Raw genomic sequence first — 24,634 nt, forward strand, 5'->3', positions numbered from 1 at the left:
TTTAACTCCTACTAAACCATGCACATTGTCTAAATGTCTCAACTCTGTTTCTTCACCCCTTAAATTTAATGTTCCCTAGACCAAAATTCTAGCAGTCACGGCCCAGACATCTCTGGAGACAATTCAATTTTGAGAGGACAATTCATATTTCTTTGTAGAATTGGGACTATTTCATTATTACTGTGGCAGTGGTCGGAACAGCCCCAAAGCCCTTCTTTCAAAATAACTTCTCCAGGGACTTCCCTGGTGGTCCAGTGGTTAAGACTCTGTACTTCCAATGCCTTGGGGTGGGGGAAGGGCGGATTTGATTCCTGACTGGGGAACTAAGATCCCACATGCTGCCAAAAAAACCCCAAAACTTGCTGGGCATGGTTACCAAGACCCTAAATGTATTTTGCTGCTTTATAATATTTGAGGTTGGAGGGGAAAAAGCTTTTTACTTTCTCAAACTTTGAGAGCCTGTCACATGGGCTGAAGGTGAGTCTTAGGAGGGGGGTGGATCCAGTGAGGCCCCCTTAGGTTGAGTGGGAGCCTCTTTCAGTACTTGGGGTGCAGAGACTGGAAAGCATGATTCCTCCTTCTGAGTTGTAGTTGCTAACGAGAAATGCCCGCTGGTTCCTTGCAAGCCTTGCCAGAATATTCTGTGTGTGTTTCTGGCAGGCATGGCCTGGTCTGGGTCCTTTTCCTCAGCTCTGCTCGGAAGTTGGAAGCTGGGACACGGGCTGGAAGAAACCTGAAGGTGGGTGAGGAGCAATTAAACATTAGCCTGTGGCGGCAGGGAGCACGGGAGGTGATGGAGGACCAACGCTGACACGGGTGGTGCAGGAGCCCACAGGCAGGTCAGACCGAGGGGTAAATGGGGCATGTTTCGCAGCGTCTTCCCTCTGTGCTGCCTCATGGGAAGTCTCAAAGCCACAGTCCGTCATCTGAACTGGATGATGCAGTCTCTGGACTCTCTGTGCTGAGTTGAGTCCAGGGCTCGAACAGCTGCGCTGGCGGATGGTCAGTTCCAGGGTGGCACCTGCGAGAGTCTAGATGAAGTGCTGAAGGAGAAGAGGGACTGAGTTTGGAGTACTCCTTTTCTGGTCCGAGTGAACTTGTCCTTGTGTACGTTGGTGACTTCATTCCGGGGCCCAGCAAGTAACATTTAGCATGAAGCATCCGTTTTGGATCTTGAGGCTTCAGAGGCCAGAACACAATCTCTCCCTTTCTCTTGTAGTTCTTTCTAGAGAGATGCACGTTGATTTTCTTCCTTTTTTGGCCGAACGGCATGGAATCTGCCTAGTCTTCCTTGTTCTGCTTTGTAGACAGTTGTATTTTATTAAAGGTGCTCCCTGCTTCTTCAGCGCTCAGCCGTGTAGACTGACCTTAGCTTGCCCTTACGAACTGGAGTCAGTCAGCTGTCCCTGGTGAACACGGTGATCTGGAGAGCGGGGCGCTTGGCAGCTCTCTGCGTCAGGCGCTGAGCCCTCGCCGCAGCCCGTGGAATCTGGCTCACAGCGCGGAGTGAGACGCGTCCTCACGGTCTTGCTGTGGGGGCTTCATCTCCTGATGGCTCCCCCCCCCCCCCGCCGAGCCCACTGGCGTGCTCCAGGAGTCGGGCGCCCTCGCCCCTTTGCCCACCGCTTCTGCACGCGGGCCCCTCTCCCCGTGGGCCTGGCTGACGCCTCTTGGGTCTCGGGTGTTTTCTTCTGTCCTCTGCCTAGTTGGCCCATGACCTTCAGTGTGTCAGCTGTGCCTCTGTGTTACAGTTGTCCCGTGTTTGCCTCCACTGGACCCTTGTGCGCTCCTTCGGGCAGAGAGTCAGTCTTTGTGTCTCGTGAGCCTGGCAAAGTCTGCCGCCAGGCTGATGGGGAGATATATCTTTCTGGCCCCGGCCACTAGCACATGGTGCCTTACAGGCTTGCAGGGTCCTCAAGCAGGTTGTCTTGTTTTGTAGCGGTAGCACCCTAGAACCCTGCTCTCTGGGGACGGTCCAGATGTACCCAGCAGTTGTGCGTTCTTTGCCACACTGAGACTCACCTCTGCAGATGTGTACATTTAGATGAAAAGACATTGCAAAAGTGAGCACCGGCCAGCCCAAGGTGCGAGGTAAACGTTGCATGACTACTGTCGTGTGTGGTGTTGTTGCTCGACCCTGGTATTTTACCAATTGTCATTACATAGGGCAGTCTTTTCCTATTGCAATTGCATGGAACAAGTCTTAGAAATGGTGAATAATAATGGTGTGAAAACAGAAAAATGAAGCAACAGCTTGCCCTTTAAAAAAAAATTGTGTGTGTGTGTTGGGTCTTCAGTTGCTGTGCACGGACTTTCTCTAGTTGTGGTGAGCGGCGGTGTGCGGGCTTCTCATTGTGGTGGCTTCTCTTGTGGCTCACAAGCTGTAGGTGCACGGGCTTTAGTTGTTGTGGCACACAGGCTCAGTAGTTGTGGTGCACGGGCTTAGTTGCTCCGCGGCGTGTGGGATCTTCCCGGACCGGGGCTTGAACCCGTGTCCCCTGCGTTGGCAGGTGGATTCTCAACCGCTGCGCCACCAGGGAAGCCCCGGCTTGCCCTTTATACTTAGTTTAAAGAAAAACAAACTAGCTGTCTGAATGTGAAAGACATCTTCCTACATTCCATAAGTAATAACTCATGACTTAATGAGGCAAACTGTCTATAACTTAGTGAATTTGTAGTGTGTTACAAGTAAATTCATTAAGAAGGAGCACTGTTCGAATGAAGCCGATTCAGTTTCATAAACAGCTAAGGGGTATCTTCCATGGGCTCTGTACTGTGCCAGGCACAGGGAGTGACACCGCTGTGGCCAAGCCAGGGATGGGCTTTAAAAAGCTGGGTTTCCCGGGAGGAGCAAGCAAGGGAACGGCCTACAGCCAAACAGGGGAAGCTTGATAAAGGCCAGTGGAGAGCTGACACCAAAGGGGCTTGGAGCCAAAGGACAGGAGCTGAGGCGGTGTTATTTGCATTTGGTCTTAAAGAACGGGAGCACTTGAACAAGCAGGCCTGTAAGGAGAGGGGTGTTGTGACGTGATGGGGGCAGGGGTGGTTTCTCCCTGATTTGAGGAGTTTCTGCTTCTCCTTCACTGCTGGTCGGTCCTCACGCACACGTTAACGTACTCAGCCAGTGCTTCCTGTGTTCTTTTATTTCTGCTTTTCCATCCATCGTGGTCTTCTGCAGACCTTGTCTTATTTTAGACCAATTGATGTGTTCGCTTGCAGATTATTTCAGAACTGAGGAAGAGAAAATCTGATCGCAGCACGTGTTTTAAAAGCGGTAGTTTCCATTGTGTGTGTGTGTTCATGACTCTGAAGGTCTGTGTAAAGCTTGTGTCAGAAACAAATACATCCCAACACTAGGCGAAGAGGGGGCTCAGCGTTTTATATAAAAGCAGTATTTATCTTTGCATCTGGATGTTCGCAGAATAGGTTCTTGCCTTCATAGAGCAGTTTTCCGGAGGCTTTGTTGGGGAGAAAGTCCCGACATTCAGCATTCTGTTGGATTTGAGGTATCTGTTGAGTGAGACATCCGGGCTTACAGGTCGTGGCATTAAATAGCCCCGAGAGGGGAGAAAGGGGGAGGAGGGCTTATGAGCCTTGCCGTCTTCTTAAAGCCTAACAGGAACGGGTGGTGTAGGTGACCTGGCCCTGGACTAAGCGCTTTACTTACATGATCTCATTTAATCCTGTTTCACCAGAGAGACTGTGTGGATGTATTTGACTCGAGAGTTTATGCTCTTAACCACACAAAATGCTTCCATTTGCTGACTTTGCTCTGCACTTATGGTTACTGCTCCTTGCTTTCCCCAATGGATTAGCTCTTTGTATACTTCATGGTGCCTAGAATAAGTCTCCTGTAATCCTAGATGTTCAATAAATTCTAAAATGAAGACGATGCTCCTTGACAGAAAATCGGTTTTACTCAGTGTATGTCCACAGAACAGTTATGAGTGGTTAATACGCCCCGATTATCTTACACCGATTTAAGCAGAAGTATAAAACTCGTGCCAAAGGCCCGCATGAATGATCGATGACGCACTGTTTAACATTATCTGAGCCATGGCTTTTCTTTGCGACGTGAGCATTGACAGGAATGCAGCATCCGTGTCACTTCTGTTTATATGCAGAATGCATTTGAAACCGGTAACTTCTCTTTCCTGAGTGGCCAGAGAAATATGGAGACATTCGTGAGATGTCTCCATGTCATGACTGGGATACTTTGTGCTTTCTAAGCTGGCTTTTTTTTTTTTCTTCCCCCGGTACGCGGGCCTCTCACTGTTGTGGCTTCTCCCGTTGTGGAGCACAGGCTCAGCGGCCATGGCTCACGGGCCCAGCCGCTCCGCGGCACGTGGGATCCTCCCGGACCGGGGCACGAACCCGCGTCCCCTGCATCGGCAGGTGGACTCGCAACCACTGCACCACCAGGGAAGCCCTCTAAGCTGGCTTTATAGTTAAGATGTGGTAGCTGTTAATTTGCCACTGAAATGACCTCCACAGATGGTCATAATCTTCCCACCTACAAAGAGCTCTGTTTCTGCATTTCTTGATGTACAGTATTAAAGGCAACTATCGTAAAGATCACCTTTTAGATGTTAACCCAGAGGATCTTTTTTGTTCTTGATGCAACTATAGTACTTTAAACAGTCCTTCTGAAGCCAGGAGTTTTGTAACGTCTTCAATACCTGAAACGTGGATTGCTCTTGGTAGAAAATGTACTTTAAAGCAGAACTTAATGACTCTACCTTCTGAGTAACCTTCCCAGCTAGGCTTTCCATAGTGACATGCACCTGACTAGCTTATTAAAAATAAATTGCCTTTGTGTTCTCATTTTCAGGGCCTGGGACTAAGGTTAGAAGCTGATTGGGCAATTTTCTTTTCTCCAGGGATAATACCAATAGTGACTATGGAAGAGACACTAATTGACCCATTATAACTGCCTTGAGAATATGAATTAGTTGTAGGGAGTTTGTCAGAGTTAAATAACGGCTATGAATTTGAAGAGGTGTGAAATAGCAGGACCAGAAGAGAAAGGAAGAAGATGAATGAGAAAACGCACTCCACTCCCAGTGCTGGCCGGCTCTGCTGGCCCATTTCCTTGAAAGGAGGGGACCCTCTTTACTCCAGCACATCTCCGTGTGCATCTCTTGTAGATCCGAGAAACTGCTGTTGACTCGGCGATTGAAGAGCAAAGCCAAAGACAAAACAGCAAAAGCCGGTCTTGAAAAAGCCCTTCACAGCGAACCTGTTAACCCTTTATTGAAGAAGCACGCGTGTTGGCCTTTGTAGAGTGGTAATTGTCATGCCAAAGTGATCTGTTCAGGTTGACCCCTGCTCCTCCCCTGGCTTCAGAATTATTTTTTCAGGGCAAAACCAAAGTCTTTTGAAAACGTTGCTTTCAGGGGTACCAAAAGTTAAAGCTTGTTTAACGGGACTCAATTTGCAGACAATTGGGAAGTTTTTCATTTTTTACAGGACCATACTGAGTTCACGGCGTCTGATTTCTTTAAAGGAAACGAAAAGGGTCCCAGTGTTCTTTGTGGCAGTCGGTGTTAGGGGAACAGAAAGAAAGAAACCCACTGTTCACAGGTGCCCGGGCCCTTGGCCAGGAATTCCCCAGCCTGGAACGTGAGCCAAGAAAAAGCTGCTGGTCACACTGGCGGATAAAAGACTTCATGAAGGCCTGGAGCACAGGTGGAAAAGGAGTCTGGAAGCCAGAGGCCGTTAAATAGAAATAGGGGTCTCGAAGGTGTCCATACCTAAAACAGTAGTGAAAAATGAATTCAGTGTTTGAGGGCTTAGAACTCGGGGCTTTGCTATTTTGATCCCTTTCTGCTCTCAGTCCTTCAAAAGCGGATAAGCTGTTGTCATTCTGAAAGTCTTGAGAGGGAGTTAGGGTGAAGTGGTCTTGCGAGGTGTTTCTCTCTCCTGGTGAAGTGACTTGCTCGGGTTAAGTGAAAGCTGTCGGAGTGGTCAGCATGACTAGGTCTTGGTTCCTTCAGACCGACTGGGGCCTGAGCCGCGTCCTTGCGGGTCTCACGGTGCTTGGCAGGTTTTCAGGGCTCGGCCCCGTCCTGTTGCCTCGTCTACCAAATGGAGGCGGCGCCGATTTGTAACACGATAGTCCCTCAGTCACGAGACAGTGAGTTGAAATGAGGTGGGAAAGGTCCTTGTGCAGAACAGGCGCTTAAAGTTTCATTGCCTGCTCACCCTGCATGAGCACCTAAGAGCTACGCTCACAGGGGTCCCTGTTTACAGAAGGCCCTACTGGGAGTTTCCCCATGTTGGGGGGGAAACCTGGAATTAGGGTGCTGCACTGACGTGCTTGGCAAGTTGGCCTGACTGGTCATTGTGAACTCTGAACTCCAGCCACGATTCCTGAACTGTCCATTCCGTGGTGTTTCTGCCAGTGTGTGTTTAAGGTAGTGAAGCTCGTTTTGGTGATTCTCACCTTGTACTGAATTCCATGACTTGATTTAAATTATTGTAGGTGATGGGGCACTTTGAAAATCTAGGTTCAGTTTTTGACTGTTCCAGGGACTTTTGGCCTGAAGCAAGTCCCTTGGCATGTTTCATATTCATAATAAAAGGGGAGGGAAAGGGTGCTTCTTTAAGGGGAGACAAGTGAACAGAGCTCTTTAAAATAGCAGGTTCCATACACACACAAAACACTGTGATCGTATTGAGCTTCTGGGCGCTTTAGTTGGGTTTAGAGTAAGGGCGCGGGTGGGGGGCTGGGTCCTGCTCCCTGGCCTGGCCCGGCCCAAACCATCTAACCCAGGGAAAGTCTCAGCTGTCTCTACGTTGAGTTGCCTCGTCTGTCGGTTGAGGGGATTTGGGGCAGCTTGACTCCGGGCCCTTTGTTCTCAGACACCCCGTTCTGGCCCCTCCCATTAATCACTGACTGGCACCTTCTCCCTGAGAGGCCGTGAAAGGGTGGCTGGTAGGCCTTGGGTCAGAGCTGTATTTTATCTTAATTCAGAATATAGTTTAACTCAGCTTTCATTGATCAGAGTGCCTAAGTGAAGGCTGAGGTAAACGTGTGAAGTGCTGGGGTTTCACCCCAGACTTGCTCTCGCGGAGACTCTAAGATTTTGCCTCTTAAAGAGCTGCTGCGACTAGACCCGTCTAACAAGGTCCAGGATGTCCTTGTACTTTACGGAGAGGAAGTCCATGTGGGGATCATCCTCAGGTCCCAAGATTCCCTCATGAAACAGTGTTTGTGGGAGGTGGGGGGACCCGCGAGGGGAACTGAAACCGTGCAGGCGGCTCGTTTTCCCCTTGGTAAACGTCCCCGAGGCCGACTGCAGTGGATGGCGATCAGATGAGAGCCACGTACGCTGAGACGAACGATTAATAAGCTGGGACATAACTTGGGGGCCTTGAAGTACTCAATCCGAGTGTTTTCCACCTCCCCCCAGATAGTCCAATAAAATTTAATGGACTCATTCAGCGATAAACAACCACCTGCACTTTTTTCGCGAACGTGGTACAGTCCACGCTTCTGGGAGAACAGGAGCGAGAGGGGGGCGACAGCTCAGCAAGCGTGGTCGTCCTCGCCGTCCCGCCGAGCTGGCTGCCTCCCTGCCCTGAGCACCTCCGTCTCACCTGGAGGCCCGCAGCCGCCTGGCGCCCTGCCTGCTGCCCGTCCCCCAGGAGCCCAAGCAGCTTGGTGGCCTTGCTGCTGTGAGGCGTGCTAAGCACTGCCAGGTTTTCTTTTTTGCTTTTATCACTAGTGTGCATGTGTAATTTATCATCCAAACCAAGATACTTGTGACAGGGAAGGGGAAGCACCATTAATAATTAAGCTAGCACAACAGGCGTGAACCGGGACTCTCCAGACAGACCAGGACACGCGGTTGCCCTGCTTGTCACCTGTACTTGATCGAAGCCACCTGGATGGCAAGGAAGTCTACCGCGTCCTCAACCTACACAGGCGTAATCAGTTTCTGAAACAATGGGATACATGTGGGGCAGGGGTGGTAAATAACTAGGGTGATTAACCGTAACTGGGCACTTCCCAGGTGTCAGCTGTGAGGTCGGCGCTTCAGAGGCTCATTTAATCCTCGTGATAATTCTGGGTACCCTTTTCTGTTCTGTACGGGAGTATATGGCTGCATAGAGAAGTTAAGTATTTGCCTGAAAGCAGTAAGGTGGGGTTCAAACCCAGAGTTGAAGCTCACAGCCACTGTTACACAGTTAATACAGATGCGGGGGGAGAATAATAGTATAAAGAGTGCAGATCGTAATATGTTATGTTTTTTTTTTTTTTTTCTTTGTGGTACACGGGCCTCTCACTGTTGTGGCCTCTCCCGTTGCGGGGCACAGCCTCCGGACGCGCAGGCCCAGCGGCCACGGCTCACGGGCCCAGCCGCTGTGCGGCATGTGGCATCTTCCCGGACCGGGGCACGAACCCGCGTCCCCTGCATCGGCAGGCGAACTCTCAACCACTGCGCCACCAGGGAAGCCCTGTAATGTGTTATCTTAAACATTTCCCTAAATCTCAGAATCTCAAAGATTTTCTGTTTATCTCCAACAGCTGAGTACAAATTTGATGATAGGATTACAGAATACAAGTAGCAAATAAAAAGTATAATTATGCATTTATTTTTATTCTCTCCGAGTTCCCCCATCTTTGGGGAAAGTAGTCACATTTTAAACCCCTAAAGAGTTGATCTGGCTCTATTCTCATCTACTGATCAAACTCCGTGCCCTGCCCTGCAGTCACTAATGAGGTGAGGCGTTGATGCTCTTGAAGTTCAGATCCACGTGAGATCATTTTTGAAAGCAGTCTTCCTCTGTGCAGACTGGTGGTGGGCTTTGAACCTTAGAGAAACAGACTAGCCTGGTGGCGAAGGGTGCCGCCCTGAGCCCAGACAGCCTTGGTTCGAGTTCGAGCTCTCCCACTTCTAACTTTGATCTCCGGTAAGGCCCGTACCTTCCTCCTCTTTTGTTTCTTTGTAAAGTGCAGGTAACACCACAGACCATGTTGGGATCGTCAGAGGAATCAGCATGTGATGTTGTTAGAACAGCGCCTGGCAATGGAGCAGCAGTCTGACCGTTTTATCTCTAATTTGTGTGTTGCCTTTTAAGTAAAAGGCCGCAGGTAACACAGTAGCACAGAGTTACTATCTAGTGGCCCGTGTCTTTGGGACATAAGGCAGTATTGCCTAGAAACCAGATGATGGATTTTCTCCTTAAAAGTGCTTCCTGGGGCACGAGGCAGTCTCTTGAAAGTGCCTGCCCAAGGCCTGGCACATAATAGGCATCTAATACTTTCTGTTAAATTCAACTGAATTTTAAAATGCCTGGTGTCTAAACAAATGTAGGAGAGAAAGAAGTGTGGTACTCAGAGGCTGAAGTTGGAAAGATGAGAATGTGGATAGAGGCTGGGGGGTGTGCGTATCTGGAATTGCTCATGCATCATTCGAAGGTAGCACCTGCTGTGCTTTACTGTGTATAAGAATCTTCCGGAGCCTCATTTAAAAATGCATCCCTAGCCCGAGATTCTGACTTGGCAGGTCTGGGTGGGACTTGGGAATCTACTTCTGTGGACCAGACATGGAAAAATGCTGTTTTAAGTCCACCTATGTACATGTGCCCTTATAGACCCTTGACAACTGCAAAAGAGAAAACGCAAAACCACCTGAAAGATATGCATGCGGTACGTACACATACAAATGGAGAGGCCCTCCGAGTCTGCTGATTGAGGGAACATTTTGGAGCCACATTCATAGGTGTTTGAGTGGCACTGGTGAATTCTCTAAAACATAAGCAGTGATGATAAATTTATAAACCCCTTGTCAAGAGGTGGTAATTTCAGTTACGCAGAACTTAAGAAACTTTTAGCTGAATCTTCGACTCTGTCTAAATAATGTATCTAACAAAACATTCTGAAATCATTAAATTTTACTCTGAAAAAGTCAAAGTCCACGTAGCTATGTAAATATATTCCTTTTCAGCAGTTATCTGGAGAGTTTCCCTAAGAAATGAATTGGGTGGATGAGCAGTAAGGATGCTTCTGTCATGTATCAGAGACAAGCTAGCAACCATTGAGAAAGGGCAGCAAAGGGAGGTGGATCAGTTTTGGTCCCCACGTCGAGTAGATATGCAAAGCTATTAACTCTGAAATGAAGCAACAGAAGTCTGTTTGCTGTCATGGGAAGGATAATCTATGGGTGGGTAAAGAAGGCAGCGGAAGGAACATTGCTGTAAACACGATCCAGCTAATATTTACTGAGTACTTACTGCGTGGCGGACACTTCAAATGGATTGTTTCCTTACACCCTTCCACTAAACCTATGAGTTTGCGGTGTTATCCCTGTTTGCTGATGAAGGATATGTGGCCCAGAGAGGGAACTTGACTTACCAAGGTCACACAGCCTCTAAGCGGCCGCCGCAGCTCTTGTGCTTTAACTGGCATGTGATTCTGACCCTACATCGATATAAAGGCCTATGAGGATATACACCAAAATGTCCACGATACCTGTTTGAGTGGCGAGAATATGGTGATTTTACTTTTTCTGCTTTTTATCTTTTCATTTTTTTTTTTTTGGCTGTGCTTCGAGGCTTGTGGGATCTCGGTTCCCCGACCAGGGATCGAACCCTTGCCCTCGGCAGTGGAAGTACAGAGTCCTAACCACTGGACTGCTAGGGAATTCCTTTTCTGCCTCTCTTAATTCTCTCATTTTCCCCCCCAGCCACTAGTGTAATAATACCGAAGTAAACGGACAAAACCCTAGTGGCTTCTAAGTGTGTGAAGTTGGTGATTGGTATTGCGTTTCCCATTCGGGGATCTACCTGGCGACCATCACAGAAGCTAATCCAGTTGCTGTAGAGAAGGTGCCATTGAACTCTTTCCTCCTGTGTTCACGATCCGTTTCCATCCTCTGATGGGGGTGGATTATCTCTTGGTTTGTAGCGTCAAGTACTCAAGGCTTGAATGTAGGTAAGAAGCCGGGTTAAACCGCCCTCAGGGTTTTAGCATCTGATCAGTAAAGCCTAGGCCTTGAGCAGCCCTCAGTCAAGGAGAGCAGTGTGTCCCTGGTTCGCGGCTGCCAGAGCTGAAGCGTGGGAGCCGGGCTCCTGCACTGCCAGCCTTTTTCCTGCCCCCCTCCTGCGTTGGGTGAGGGCTCTGGATCGCCACGGGGGTGGTGCTGTCCTGGCCGGTGCTGCCAGGTCTGTCTCTGGGGATGGGGTATGGGCAGCTGGGGGCATCCCTGCATGCTCTGCTTTGTCCGGGGGCTTTCCCACCCCCCAGCCCCTCCAGCTCTCACCGCTGGACCCAGCTGCCTCGTCCAGCGGGTCTGCCTGGTCGCCTGTTCTCTGCTGAGTGACAGTGCGAAGTGTGGCCTCAGCATCCTGTCTGGAGGAGCTCTGAAGGGTTGGTCCTCCTACGACTGAAGGCCCACTTCTCTCCGGGTTTGCTCTCAAGGGCCTGCAGACGTGGCCGCATCTCCTCCACTGTTTCCATGGTACCAGTGCAGCCTGGAGGGTCCCCCACTTATCTAATTTCCTCTTCCTCCTCCAGCCCCTCTGCGCCTCAGCCCCCCGAATTAATCCAGCAAACAAACGAGTCTTGGTTGGCCTTGTCAGAGCTGGACTCCGGGGCCTGTGGGGATTCCTGTAATGACGTCGTGACAGCTGCCGTCTTACTGAGTGTCTGAGTGCCCGGCACCCATGAGTTTTATTCTGTGTGTTGAACCTTCCTTCCTCGTGTGGGTACGGCCCCCCCAGGTGGGTAATGGCTTCGTGGGGGAGCAGTCACCATCGGATGGAGGGGTTGATCATCTCCCCCGTGTGCTGTCCCGGGGGAGGGGGGCGTCTCTGGGCTGCGGTCCTGGGAGGGTTGGGCATGGAGGGAAAGAGATGGAGCAGAGTTGAAGTGAAATTCGTTGTAGGTAATAAGCATATGAGGAAAAGAAAGGACCCGAGTCTGGTCGATGAGTATTACCTGTCACCTGGAGACGCCCGAGTCCTCAGACTTGCAGGACGCGGGCTGCGTTTCCACTAGACTTGCTGGCTGAAGGGCTGCTGATTCAGAGGCCACACAGGCCTGGGTGGTTTGTGCCCCACCGCCGCCCTGTTTGCTTCTTCACAAACGGAGCCAGTGGCACTTCTGAGCTGGCTCCGTACCTCCTTACTGGATTTTGTGCTGTGAGCCGATGACTCCTTGGCGAAGCTGGTTTGAGTCTTTGGGAAAAACATCCCATGCATGCAGTATTCTAAAGCTTCTGTGTAAGCCATACATGTTTCTTTAGCATGTTGTGTGCTATTAAAGCCTCTGGTGTGGGGCGGTCAGTTCCTGAGGTTGTGTGTCTTTTCTATCGTATTTAAAATAGATTGGTTTCCTCTGGGCTTATTTTACCCTTCAGGTCAGCTACCAGGGAAGTGCTAAATCGGGGAAAAACAGATGCAGTGGAGAGATGCATAACGATGCGGAGGCTCAGGGTAGCTCCTGTGGAAACCTCCCCATCCCTGGCTTTTCAGGCTAGCCCTGCCCGTCAGAGCCACACAGATGTGGTGCATTGCTTAATCCTAAGCCTGGGTTGCTCAGACAGCTTTGAAGGGCGGGATATCATTCACCTGCCTTGCTCATGTGTTGTGAAGGTCAGCTGAGGTCATGGATGATGAAGTGGGGAGACGTTAAACATGATATAGACAACAGACCATCTGCCTAGGCCATCTGTGTATTCATTGACTTCCTACATGCTGGGCACAGGGCAGTATGCTAGCTCTCGGGGCGCAGTCCTAGGACACGCAGCCTCAGCCTGATGGAAATGCCCGTTCCCGGGCCCCACCGGAACTTACTGAATCAGAATCTCCAGGCTGGGGCCCAGGAATCTGTTTTAGCGAAGCCTCCTGATAACACAGTCACGTTTAAAGCCCTGGCACAGTTAGGAGGGAAACAGACAAACGAGGAGCTGAACCTCGTGGGCAAAGCCGGCAGAGGTTGGTGGTAGAGGGGGTGGGTGGGTCTGTGGATGCGATGCTCCAGCCTAAAACACATGAGTCTGGTGGGAGGAGGCCTCTTGTAGAGTCTCATCCCGGGCGCAACTCCTACAAGCTCCTCGCTGTGGGGCGGAGGGAAGGGCACAGGAGGCAAAGAGGCCTTCCGTGACTGAGACAGAAGGTGCTGGAAACGTGTCAAGCCAGTTTGGTGCTTGAGTTCAACCTCCTGTAAAGGGCGGCTGTTTTTCCCTAAACACTGAATTTTTTAAGAGCAGTTCTAGGCTCACGCGAATCGGGAGGAACAGATCCGCCATGTCTTCCTGCCCCACCTGAGTGGTCCATTTCTTCATATTGAACCTACATTGACATACAGTCCCCCCAAAGTCTGTAGTTTACGTTATGGTTCACTCTTGGTGTTGTGTAGTCTATGGGTTTGGATGAATGTATATAGTGATGTGTGTCCGTGATTATAACAGTATTTTCTCTGCCCTAAAACTCATCTTTGCCCTTTCATCCCTACCCTCTCCGCCCACTGAAAACCACTGAGCTAAGTGTCTCCATAGCTTTGCCGTTTCCAGGAGGTTGTAGAATTGAAATCGTACAGTAGGGCAGCCTCTTCGGACTGGCTTCTCTTCCTTTGTAATCTGCACTTAAGGTTCCTCTGTGTCTCCATGGCTTGGTGGCTCACTTTAAGTTCTAGATAATTTCCGTCCTCTGGACGTACCACAGTTTATCACTCACCTCCTGCAGGGCATCTTGGTTGCTTCCAGGTTTGAGCAGCTGTGAATCCTGTGGAAGGTCTTTCTTGACTTCTGCCCCAGAGCCTTGGTTTCAGCTCTGTCAGTCCTCTTTTGCTCTCTCGGACTCTCAGGGAACTGAGACTGAGGCACAGGCATTGTCCCCGGTGCACAGTGTGTGAGCTGGTGTGTGGTGTAGAGCCCAGGGACCCAGGTTCTTAGTTCTGTGGTTGCTGATCGCCACTGTTCAGTGTGAATGGGTAAAAGGGGAAGTTAAGAATCGTTGATGGACTTGCTGAGTTTTAGCCAACATGCTTGAATGTGGAAGTTCTGATTTTTTTTGCTCTGCCACACATGGCTTTGTTAAATAACAGATTTACTGGGATATAATTTGTATGCCATAGAATTCACCCCTTTAAAGTATACAGTTTACTGGTTCTTAGTATACTCACAGAAGTGTGCAACTATCCACACGTAATCTTAGAACATTTTCATCATTCCCGAAAGAAACTCTATAGCCCGTACCAGTTCCTTCCCTCTCCCCGCTCCCTCCAGTCCCCGGTAACCAGGAATCGTCTTTCTCTTTGGATCTGCCTATTCTGGACACTTGATATAAACGGAACTGTGTAATATGTGACCTTTTGTGTCCGGCACCTTTCGCTGAGCATAATGTTTTCAAGGGCCGTCCTCTTACTGGTAACACACGTCAGCCCTTCATTCCTCTTCACAGCTCCGTAATATTCCGCTCTGTGAAGTGTACCATTTTGTTCACCGTTCGTCAGCTGGTAGACTTTTGATGGTTTCCACTTTGAGTGGCGCTGCTCAGAACATTGTGTACAAGTCTGTGGTAGATGTGTTTTTCGTTTCTCCTGGGGATTTGCCTATGGCTGAATTTGCTGAGTGATGTTACTTCTATGGTTACCATTTCAAGAAACTGCCAAAATAGCTTCTTAAGACGCTTGCCCCATTTTACAATGCTACCAGCATGGCAGAAGGGCTCCACGTCCTTGCAAACACTTGTTATTGTTTGTCTCGAGTCATCCTGGTAGCTGTGAAGTAGTGTCTCATTATGGCTCTGACTTTAACTTTCCTAATGACTAATCATGTTGAGCATCTTTTCATGTGTTTATTGGCTATATCTTTGGAGAAATGTCTCTTCAAATTCTCAGGTTATTTGTCCTTTGACTTGGAAGAGTTCTTATATAATCTAGATAAAAGTCCTTTATTAGATATGACTTGCAAATACTTATGGGTTGTCTTTTCCCTTTCTTAGTGGTGTCCTTCGAAGCACAAACATTTATCATTTTTGAAGTCTAGTTTATGCATTTTTTCCTTGATGCTTATGCTTTTTGGTGTTATAGCTAAGCAACCATTGCCAAATTTAAGGTCAGGAAGATTTATTCCTATGTTTTATTCTAAGAATTTTATAGTATTAGCTATATTTAGGCCTTAGGCTTCATTTGAGTTAAGTTTTGAGGCTTTTAAAATTTTTGTTATTTAAAGTAATCTTTGGTTAGGGTTATTGAGATCTTATAATAGATTAAAAACCTTTTTATCTAAAAAGGATCGATGCTCAGCTGTCCTGTTTTTGAAATTACAAGTCACAGAAAATCAAAATTATAGGTTTAGTGTTTTGAAGGAATAAATGCCTCAGTCTCAAATCAGTTTTTCCTAAAATTGAGCTGACTGCTAGGACAAGGTCCGCTTTAGGAAGTGTTTTGACGTTGACCCCAGTGAGCAATTCAAGAAGCGCATACGACAGAAATAAGGTTATAAGCACTCACGTGGGCTGCTTCCTAGGGAATTGAAGAGAATTGTACTTTATGGGGAAAAACTTGAAAGCATGTGACCTGGTGGTTTGCCCGTAGTTATGTACATTGAGGAATGTAAGTGGACTATAGTTTTAATTGGGGAGGAAGTAACATCTACTCGGGTTCTTCATAATTGCCTATTTTTAAATGAGGAAATTAATAGTACATACCTCATGGCATGGTTGTGAGGATTAGGGGAGTTGATATATTAAAAGGCTTAGAACAGAGCCTGATGGTTAGTAAAGGCTCATTAAGTGCTTCTTAAATATTCCATTTATTTTTAATATTTTCAGTATAGTTGGGTCACCAATATAACCTGTACTTCTCACTTGAATGTTAAATACTATAACATCTTTGATTTATTGTGTAAATATATGTTAATCTTGCCCAGAGTAAAGGAATAATAAACAGTATTTATGAATAACTTAATGAGGAGACCTAATGTTTCCATTGTTTTACAACCTATTTTTCACTTAGTTATAATCTAGATTCAGAACAGCAGTTGTAGAACCAGGTGGCAGGATTGATGGATGTCAAATCCCTTGTCCTTATGTCAGTGTAAGGGATGCTAGGCTACTCAGTGCTTGTGAAGCCGCCCCCATAGATGGTAAAACAAACAAACAAACTAAAAATGGAACCAAACAGGAGACAACGTCTCTGTTGTGGAGTTTGTTTGTTCTGTAATTTAAACAAAACACAAAGCACTCGGGAAAGAATTCTGTACCGACGTGTTTTTTCTGCCAGCCCAGTCGTGAGAAGTTGGGCCTGTTTTAGAAGAAATGTAGGGCCTCTGGAGACGGCTTTAGGCCGTTATAGGGCAGCACGTGCAGCTTGGGCTCCATCTCCGTCCTCAAGGAGTCTGTGCTCTAGCAGGAGCAGGCGGGTGGGCTTGGGTGGGCGCCCAGTGGAGGGAGTGTGTTCTTCTGGTGGAGGCTTGTAGGTGAAGAGCAGGCCTCTTCTCGCCAGGAGAGAAACACCACCAGGAAGCTGCCTGACGAGGGTCGTGAAGTTTAAATTGGGGCTGGGAGGGTCTGGGGTGGTGGAGAGGATTGGGGAGTGACTTGGCGAAAGAAACCTGAGGCCAGTTTGGACTCTGTCGTACAAGCCATCAAAGGGGTTCACCATTAGATGTAATTAGTGCGGATCAGCAAGATAGATACGGATTTGCTAATATATGAAGTGAAAAGAAAATGCCATAGACTGTCTCCACTGTCTTAGTTTTGAAATTTTACTGCTTGGCTTGCTGGATTCTGAGATGGTTTAACTTGTTTTGCCCTCATTTTTAAGGAAGTCTGATTTCTTTGACTTGTTGACTTGAAAGCAACAGCTTGTGGCCAAAAATACTGGGTTGGCCAAAAAGTTCATTTGTCTTTACCCGGACCCAATACTATTTCCTTCTCTTTGGTCAAGCTCTGGTCATTAGGAAGAATTTGAAGCTCCTTTTGAAATGCGGGCTGGGGATGTGGTTATGAGTTCCGTGCTTTCTCAGTACAGAATAAGGTTCTCCAGGAAAGTGGATGCAAAACACTGAATGTTGAGAGAGAGGCGGGGCATTAATCTCCATTACAGAGGACTTGTGGATGTGGGTTTTTTTGTAAGAGGCACGTGCGAAGCAAGAAGGGCTGTGCTGGGAGAGCTTTGCTGGAGAAAAAGCTGGAATGAGTCACTAAATACTGCTTTCTACTATTACCATTCCTACTTTAAAAGATCAGTTTATATATATATATATATATATATATATATATATATATATATATTTATATGTAAAATAGAAAAGTTAGAAAGTATAGAAAGAAGTAGCTTAAACACAATGGTTCTCAATCAGGGGTGATTTTGCCCCCCAGGGGATATTTGGCAAAGTCCCGAGACAGTTCTGATTGTCATAACTAGGGGTGGGGCCGCTACTGGTGTCTAAGGGGAGAAGCCGGGGTGCTGCTCAGCATCCTACAGGCACCGGACAGGATGACCCAGCCTCAAATGCCAGCAGTGCTGAGGTGAAGAAATTCTGCAATAATCCCGCTCATACACAATAATCCACCTCTAATTGCGTCATCTTGGTGTATTTCCTTTCATTGTTCGATGTGCGCATTATACGTAATTGGGTGCAGTTGATGCTTTTTGAACAAATCGGGTTTGAACTTTGTGGGTCCACTCCTACATGGACTTGTTCAGTAGTAACTACTACAGTCCGCACAATATGCGACTGGTTAAATCCTTGGATACGAAGGAACCTCGTGTGGAGGGCTATGTCGGGTGTGGATTTTTGACTTCAGAGGGGGTTGCTGCTTCTCCCCCTCCCCCGCCAAGGGTCAGCTGTACATAGTTTTTGGTATGGTCTTCAAGCATTGTATCCTGATTAGAATGGTCACCTTAGTCTTCCGAATTTTGCATCCTGGGTTTCTGTCTATACTGTAGTTATTCTAATTTACTGCTCTTGTGAATCACCTGTAATGAACAGCTTTGTGCATTTGCCTTTTTCTGATCTAATCATTTCTTAAGGGTAGGATTTACAAGTGTTCATGTTTTTTTTTTTTCTAGGGAGGGATTTTTTAATGGTTGTTGGCAAACATTTCCAAATTGCTTTTCAAAGGCACGGTACTAATTTCAGCGCCATCAGCAATAAATGGCTTCCTGTTGGCCTGGGCTCTTGCCAGCATGAAGTGTTAATGTTATGGAAAAAAAAACTTTATTTTTTTCCTAATTCTATAGGCCAAAAAGTGGAATTTCTCTGAGAAGTCCCTCACAGTGTGCTGTTCTGGGGGGGAAACTGTTTCTCCCGAACCTCGTGGGAGAGACACATCCTTAGAATCGTCATCACTAGCATTAGAAGTTGTTGTACGACCATCGATGTCTACTCAACACGATTATTGTGAAATTAATTTTAGATCAGTGGAACACGATGCCCGGGCTGACAACAAGGAAATTTACTAAGAAAATAAATTGCAGTAGTTCCAGCTTTCTTGGAAGACTTTTAAAAGAACCAGAGTCATTTGAAGCATTATGGCAAATCCTGTTGAATTCTAAGAAAGAAAAATTATTTTTGATGAAATGATTATAGTTAAACTATTTAGATATAAGTAGGGTTCTATTACTTCCCTATTTTTGAGTTTTGTGTGCTTTATGGGACACTTAGCACTCTTTAGCATTTCATAGGGTATGTTTGCTTGGCACATAGAAGACTCAACTATGAATTAAATACGAGTGAATAAATTTATGCCCACACTATAGGGCTTGGAGTATAATTTTCTACTGTAATTATTACAGAGGGTTGTAGCTGAGTGTTACCTTTTGACGGGCTGTTGGTCTTGGTTTTGATTTACAGTATTTGATTTTAAAATAGTAATTAGTAAAACCCCCAATTGAATTACTTTTCCAGTAGTAAACCTGTCGTATGACATAGTAATTTGTCTTAGAACAGAGGTTCAAAAACTGTCGAAAGCAAGGATGTTCTCGTCTGTTTTCTAACAGCTATACAAAAAAATCTGGTTTCTGTTTTATTCCTTTTTTGAATAAAACATCTGTCATACTTTTATATAATGTGTCCTAAGCTTTGGTTCTTTAGGGGAACATTCCAGATTTTAAAAGTATTTTAAATAGTTGGAAATGACTTTCTCTCTTCAGTTCTTCCAACATCTTAAATTGTTTTAGGGCTGGTATGTGTAAATGCCTGACCTGGGGTTTTGAGAACTGCCTTCCGCTTTGACTTTTAAAACTTATTTCTTGTCCAATATCTTTCTGAATTACGTAGCAGTTTTGCTTCGTTCGGGACTGTGTGGGCTCGCCTAGGATGAAGGCTGTGTGGTGATGTCCGGGTGGGACGCAGGTGTGGACCAGCACTGTCCCCAGCGACGGTGGCTCATTCCCTTCTGTCCTTTGGTGCTGTTCCCTGACTGTTCGGCTGCTCTGTCCTCGGCCCATCAGCCTGGAGTTTAACGCAGTAGGGATTTAAATTGCTCTGATTCATTTCATGTTTGCCATAGGAGACATTTGAAGGCAGTGTTTTTTGCCGTTTTTGTGGGAATCAGCTGCGCAGCTTCATCTTGAATCTGGGGTCGGCTGGTTCTGTATCAGACGCACATACGCGTGGGATTTGGTCGTGGTGTTTTATGAGGCTTTGCCTTTTTCCTCTGCTCAGAATAGTTGTAACACGAAGCCCAAAGCGGTGTTCTTCCCTCCCTGATCGTTGACAAGTTTCCAATTCTTTTGGTAAAAACAGTTCTAAAAATTAAAATGCATACGTACTCTTGATTTAAAAAAACAAAACACAAAACAGATGGAAGGGCACGTGTTAAAATTCCCTTTCCCATGACCCAGGCCTGTTTCACAGGTGGAACCACCGTTGAGTTCTCTGGTTTTTCCTTTCAGAACTTCACTTTTGACATCTGTATCTTACTCTCCCCTTTTTGTTTAACCCACGCTGTTCTGTAGCTGTCCTACAGTTTGCTCTTTTCACCAACAGTGTAGATCCTAGACCTCTTTTCCTCTTCAGCATGTAGACATAACTAACTTTTTTTTTTTTTTTTTTTTTTTTTTTTGCGGTGCGCGGGCCTCTCACCGTTGTGGCCTCTCCCGTTGCGGAGCACAGGCTCAGCGGCCACGGCTCACGGGCCCAGCCGCTCCGCGGCACGTGGGATCCTCCCGGACCGGGGCACGAACCCGGGTCCCCTGCATCGGCAGGGGAACTCTCCACCACTGCGCCGCCAGGGAAGCCCCATAACTAACTTTCGTAATAGTTGCGTAGTGTTCTGTTCTATGGATGTGCCGTAATTTACTTAGTTTCCTATGAATGAGCTTGTAAGCTATACACTGTGTGTTGCCTTTTTAAACAGAGCTTCAGCAACCTCAGACTGTCTGTCTGTGCATCCTGCCCCACCGGTTGCTGGCTCTTTGAACACGTTGCTTTGCCTCTTTGTCCTTGGGTTCCCCTCTGTAAAACGGGGGTGGTAGCGGTACTGCCTCGTGAGAGGGTGCGGAGTGAAATAGCTGTTGCCTGTGAGGCCCTTAGCACAGCGCCTGGGACCTGGCGGGTGCCCCCGAGTAGCCATTGCTCTGGCTGGGGCTGTGTGTGTCTGTACATAGGAGAGGGTCGGTGGAGTAGATTCCTCAAAGCAGACTTGCTGGGTTGCGAGTCACAGAAGCGTGCGGCTCAGAGCCTGAGGGTCCCCGGTTGTCTGTACAAACGCTGTGCCCAGTTACTCTTCCACCTGCTAGCGCTTCGCCTTCTGCTCTTTGAGAGGCAGTGTTTTTTTTTTTAAACGTAAGGTTTGAGAGCAAGTAAGTTCCTTTGTTAATTCCTTTTACTTATCTCTCGTTTTGATTACATGATGATGTGTCTTACGAAATGCTGGTGTGATAATAAGTGCATTGTGTGCAGCTCTCCCGTGGAAGAGTTGACGATGATGTGAAGAATCTCAGTGGTCTTTGGACTTGGGGTTAACATTTTCTCCTCCGTTTCAGTACAAGGTGCTTGCCCGGGAGAGTGAAGGTTCCTTCCTGCGGGTTTAATGTTCCTGGACATTTGTGTGTGAGTGGGTCTGTCCTGCTTGACGCACGGTGTGGAGGCCCACCTGCAACATTGACATCCACTCGTGGTGAAAGAGGAAAACAGCCCTGGTTCAATTGTCCTTCTCACTGGGCAGGTTACAGGGCAGATGCGAGTGAGATGCCAGGCTGCAGTTAGAGGCCTTGACGGATAAGAGCTTAGCAGCCGTGTGGGCAGAGAAATGGAGGTTTCTGCGTGCAGCACCTGGGCCGGGGCCTCGTTAGCTGTCAAGGGGCAGGGCAGGGCTGGTAGCTGGCCATCCCCGCTGCAGGGGGAGAGAGAGGGGTAGCGAGGAGCTCTTGGCAAAGCCTGGGAAGCACCCGGCTCCTATCTCCTCGAGCGGGTGATACCCCATCACCCCTTCTTCTTTTTAAGCGACTTCCGACGGTCCAGGCAGAGGGGCCCTTCACTTTGACCTTCCTGCAGGGCTAAGGGGGTGGTGGGGTCACTGGGCAAGTGGCTTCTAGCAGAGAGCAGCGGAGGTCACAGGCTGGACCTGCACTGGCTTTGCTGCTGCTTACTTTGTAATCACCTGCAGGCACATTGCCAGCTCTGTGTGCGTGGCCTCTACCTCTGTCTCCGCCTGCAGGAGGGCACCTTCGTAGGGTTATTGTAAGGACTGGAGAGAGTGTATGTGAAGAAGCCAGGGCAGTGTCTGGGTCCTAGTGGGTGCTCAGGAGAAAGGTGGCCAGCATCATGTTTTACCGTCACCACTGCTGATGTCATTGTCATCCTGAGCAGCGATGGTTAGCTGAGTGTGTCCGGCACCCCCCCCCCCCCTCCGTGGGCTTTGCAACTCTCTGGTCCTGTTTGAAACATGACCACTTTGTAGATCCTGGCCCAGGAGCAAAGGTGGTACAGCACCTGACCTTCTGTGATCAGGCTGATTCGCCGGAAGGTGGCCCTCTATTTGACACTAGTTGACCCCCAGATTTCATTTCTGTATGCAGTCTTGAAGTCGGAGATGTAAGGATTTGACTCCTGTGAAATGCACACGAACCATGCCTGATCCATTTGTAAATAATCCAAGATCTGCACCAGATAAACCAGATCTGCACGGCGCAGGGGGCACTCTGCAATGTCTGGGTGCTTCAGAGAGAAAATCAGACCCTCCTGAGGACCTCTGGCGGAATCTGTGCCCTGGGGGAGAGGGGTATTTCTCCCTTGGCAGATCAGGTGGGCCCATCTCCCGCCAGCCTTTCAGCAGAAAATGAAAAGTGGTGGTGGGGGCCTTCAGGCACGTCCGAACGTCTCCACCCCACGGGCTGGTAACCTGGGCTGCTCCTGGCTCTGCATCAGTCTCCTGAGCAGCAGGGTCCCGGGACAGGGCTTTCAGGGCAGCCGGTGGGAGGAGAGTGTCCTCTGTCCCTTTGGCTTTGCCGTGGCCTCACTCTGTCAGAATGGCTCACCCATCCCCACACGTGGACAAGTTCTGCTGGGTGCTTCAAGACACGGTTCCACTTCCTGCAGCTTTGTGGTCCATTCCCTGGTTTGTTCCGTAAATACTGATGGGTTGTGACGTCCCTTCAGTGCCCCTGGCTCCCTCCTCCCCCGAGGTGGTCCTGGGGTCGGGCACGGGCTGGTTCATGGTTCAGTCCCCTGCATGTGCCGTGGTGCCTGCTGGCGCGAGCTTCGACGCTTACTGGATGAAAAATTCCCAGAGTCCTCCTGGCTCGATTACCAAGTGGTCATTTAGTCATTACAAAACACCACAGTTCTTTATTCAGCAATGACTGAGCTGTTGTTACTTCACTTTAAATTTTAAATTTTATTTTGGAAACTCTTAGCGAACTTGAGAGAACAGTGAACATTTTTGTTAGTCAGGGTCTACTCACTTGCTGTGCTCGCTGTATCCAACACACACATACTTCAGCCATAGCACCTACAACCAGCCTGCAGACCCAGAGGCACCCGACCCAGCCCTACACATTGCAGTCTTAGGAAAGGAACCAGAGGCTGTTAGAAAGTACCTTACCAAGAGGAACGCTGCACTTTGGGAGTACAGAGCAGGGAAATGACTGGTTAAATTGGAACAATTAGACTTGGTTTCATTGAAAAGATAACACCTGATCTGAACTGCGTGCAGAGATACAAGTTCAGGCATCTGTGTCTAAAATTATAACAGGGAAAAAGTTCAATCTATCAAAAAGCTTACTATCTTGGAAAACCTTCAACTTTACCATATTTGGAGCTTTTGCGATTCCTCCGAGGTTCTGTAATAACCACACTTATTTCCTTAGCTTCTCAGGGGCTGTCATTGAAGAAGTGCCTTGAATTTCGCTTGCCTTTCCTAGTAGGTGTGTCAGCTTGCAGAGGGGGCTGTGTTGACCCGCGAGGTGTCTGGTCTGCTGGGACCTCCTTGCTGTGCGAGATGCTTCTCAGAGCTTGGTGACTTCTAGCAATGAACACTTTCATAATAGCCATGGCTTAATTTTGCAATTATGCGTAACAGTTCTATACATCTGTAAAAAGGAGATGTAGGCCATTCCTAGAAGTCAGAACTTCAGCTATTTCTACCTTGTAATAGAGGGTTTCACTAAATCTAAGTGTGTCCTTGAAGCTGAAAGGCTGCCTCTGGAGCATTTTGGGGGGATGTGACCCTTTGTAAGATCTAGAGGTGCGTGTGATGTGGGCAGGTAGCTCACCCCCAGACCAGCGAGAGAGAGGATCTTCAGTCCTCTTAGGCGTCTTGTTGGCTACATAGAAGGAAGTTATGGAAGGCGAATATTCAGTACTGGTTTGGAGTAGAAACGACGACAGCCTGTGTGAAGTGGAGAAGTGCAGGCACAGAGCAGTGGTCTAGGACACGGGCAGCGTGAGAGGCACTGGCCGCCCTCGGCAGGCTGGGGTGTTAAGCCCCTTCTCCCTAAAGTAAGATGACCTGCTGTTCGGTTTTCTCCCGCATCCTCACGGGTGGCTCTTCACTGAGAGAAGGTACGTGGCAGGCCTGAAGACTTGGGAGAATGTGGGCTGATGGCAGAGGGCGTCTGAGTACAACCCTTGCTTCTGGTTCTCATTCCATCAGGGTGTCCGGGCCCCTCTAGGTCTCGGGCACCATCAGTGCTTCATTGCTGTGTCTCTCCCAGACACACACTCTCCGTTATCATCCAAATCCCATTCGTGATCCTCTCAACTTAGTAGAGGGTCAAAAAAAAAGTGAACCCCCCTGCTCCACCCCACTTACAAGACAGGAGCTCTGACGGGCAGGAAGGGGCCACCGTCTCCTGACCCCGGCTTGAGCCGGAGGCCCGGGGCCTGGGCTCATGCAGGGCGCGGGCAGAGGGCGGGTCAGAGTTGGGGGCCTGCTGTCCTCCACGGCCCTGGGCGGGTGATCTGGGGCAGGTGTGCAGCCCTTCAAGGTCAGCTGGTGAAGGTGCCCCGGGGACCCTCCCTGGAGGGGGAGTTGGGCCTGATTTTGTATGTCACCGGTTTCTAGGGCCGGGCAGCCCAGGAAGATGTGTGAGCAGGGCTTTGCGGTGCCGGGCGTGCGGCCCCTGGAGGGTGAGGTTGTTGAGCACCGTGGGAGGCGGAGGGTCTCGGTTGCACGTTTTACTGTGAGCGACAGCGTCTTTGTTCCCCTGGAAGCCGTGAGCCGACTA

The 24,634-nt window shown here is 48.4% G+C and overlaps 1 protein-coding gene across 8 annotated transcripts in view; it reads left to right on the forward strand.

The window, feature by feature from the left end:
* The window catches only part of PRKCA (protein kinase C alpha), a 355,119-nt gene that overhangs the window by 44,243 nt on the left and 286,242 nt on the right, over positions 1-24,634 (forward strand). The gene's annotated exons all lie outside the window — the stretch shown is intronic.

Source organism: Kogia breviceps, chromosome 19 (genome assembly GCF_026419965.1).
Source record: "Kogia breviceps isolate mKogBre1 chromosome 19, mKogBre1 haplotype 1, whole genome shotgun sequence".
Lineage (NCBI taxonomy): Eukaryota > Metazoa > Chordata > Mammalia > Artiodactyla > Physeteridae > Kogia > Kogia breviceps.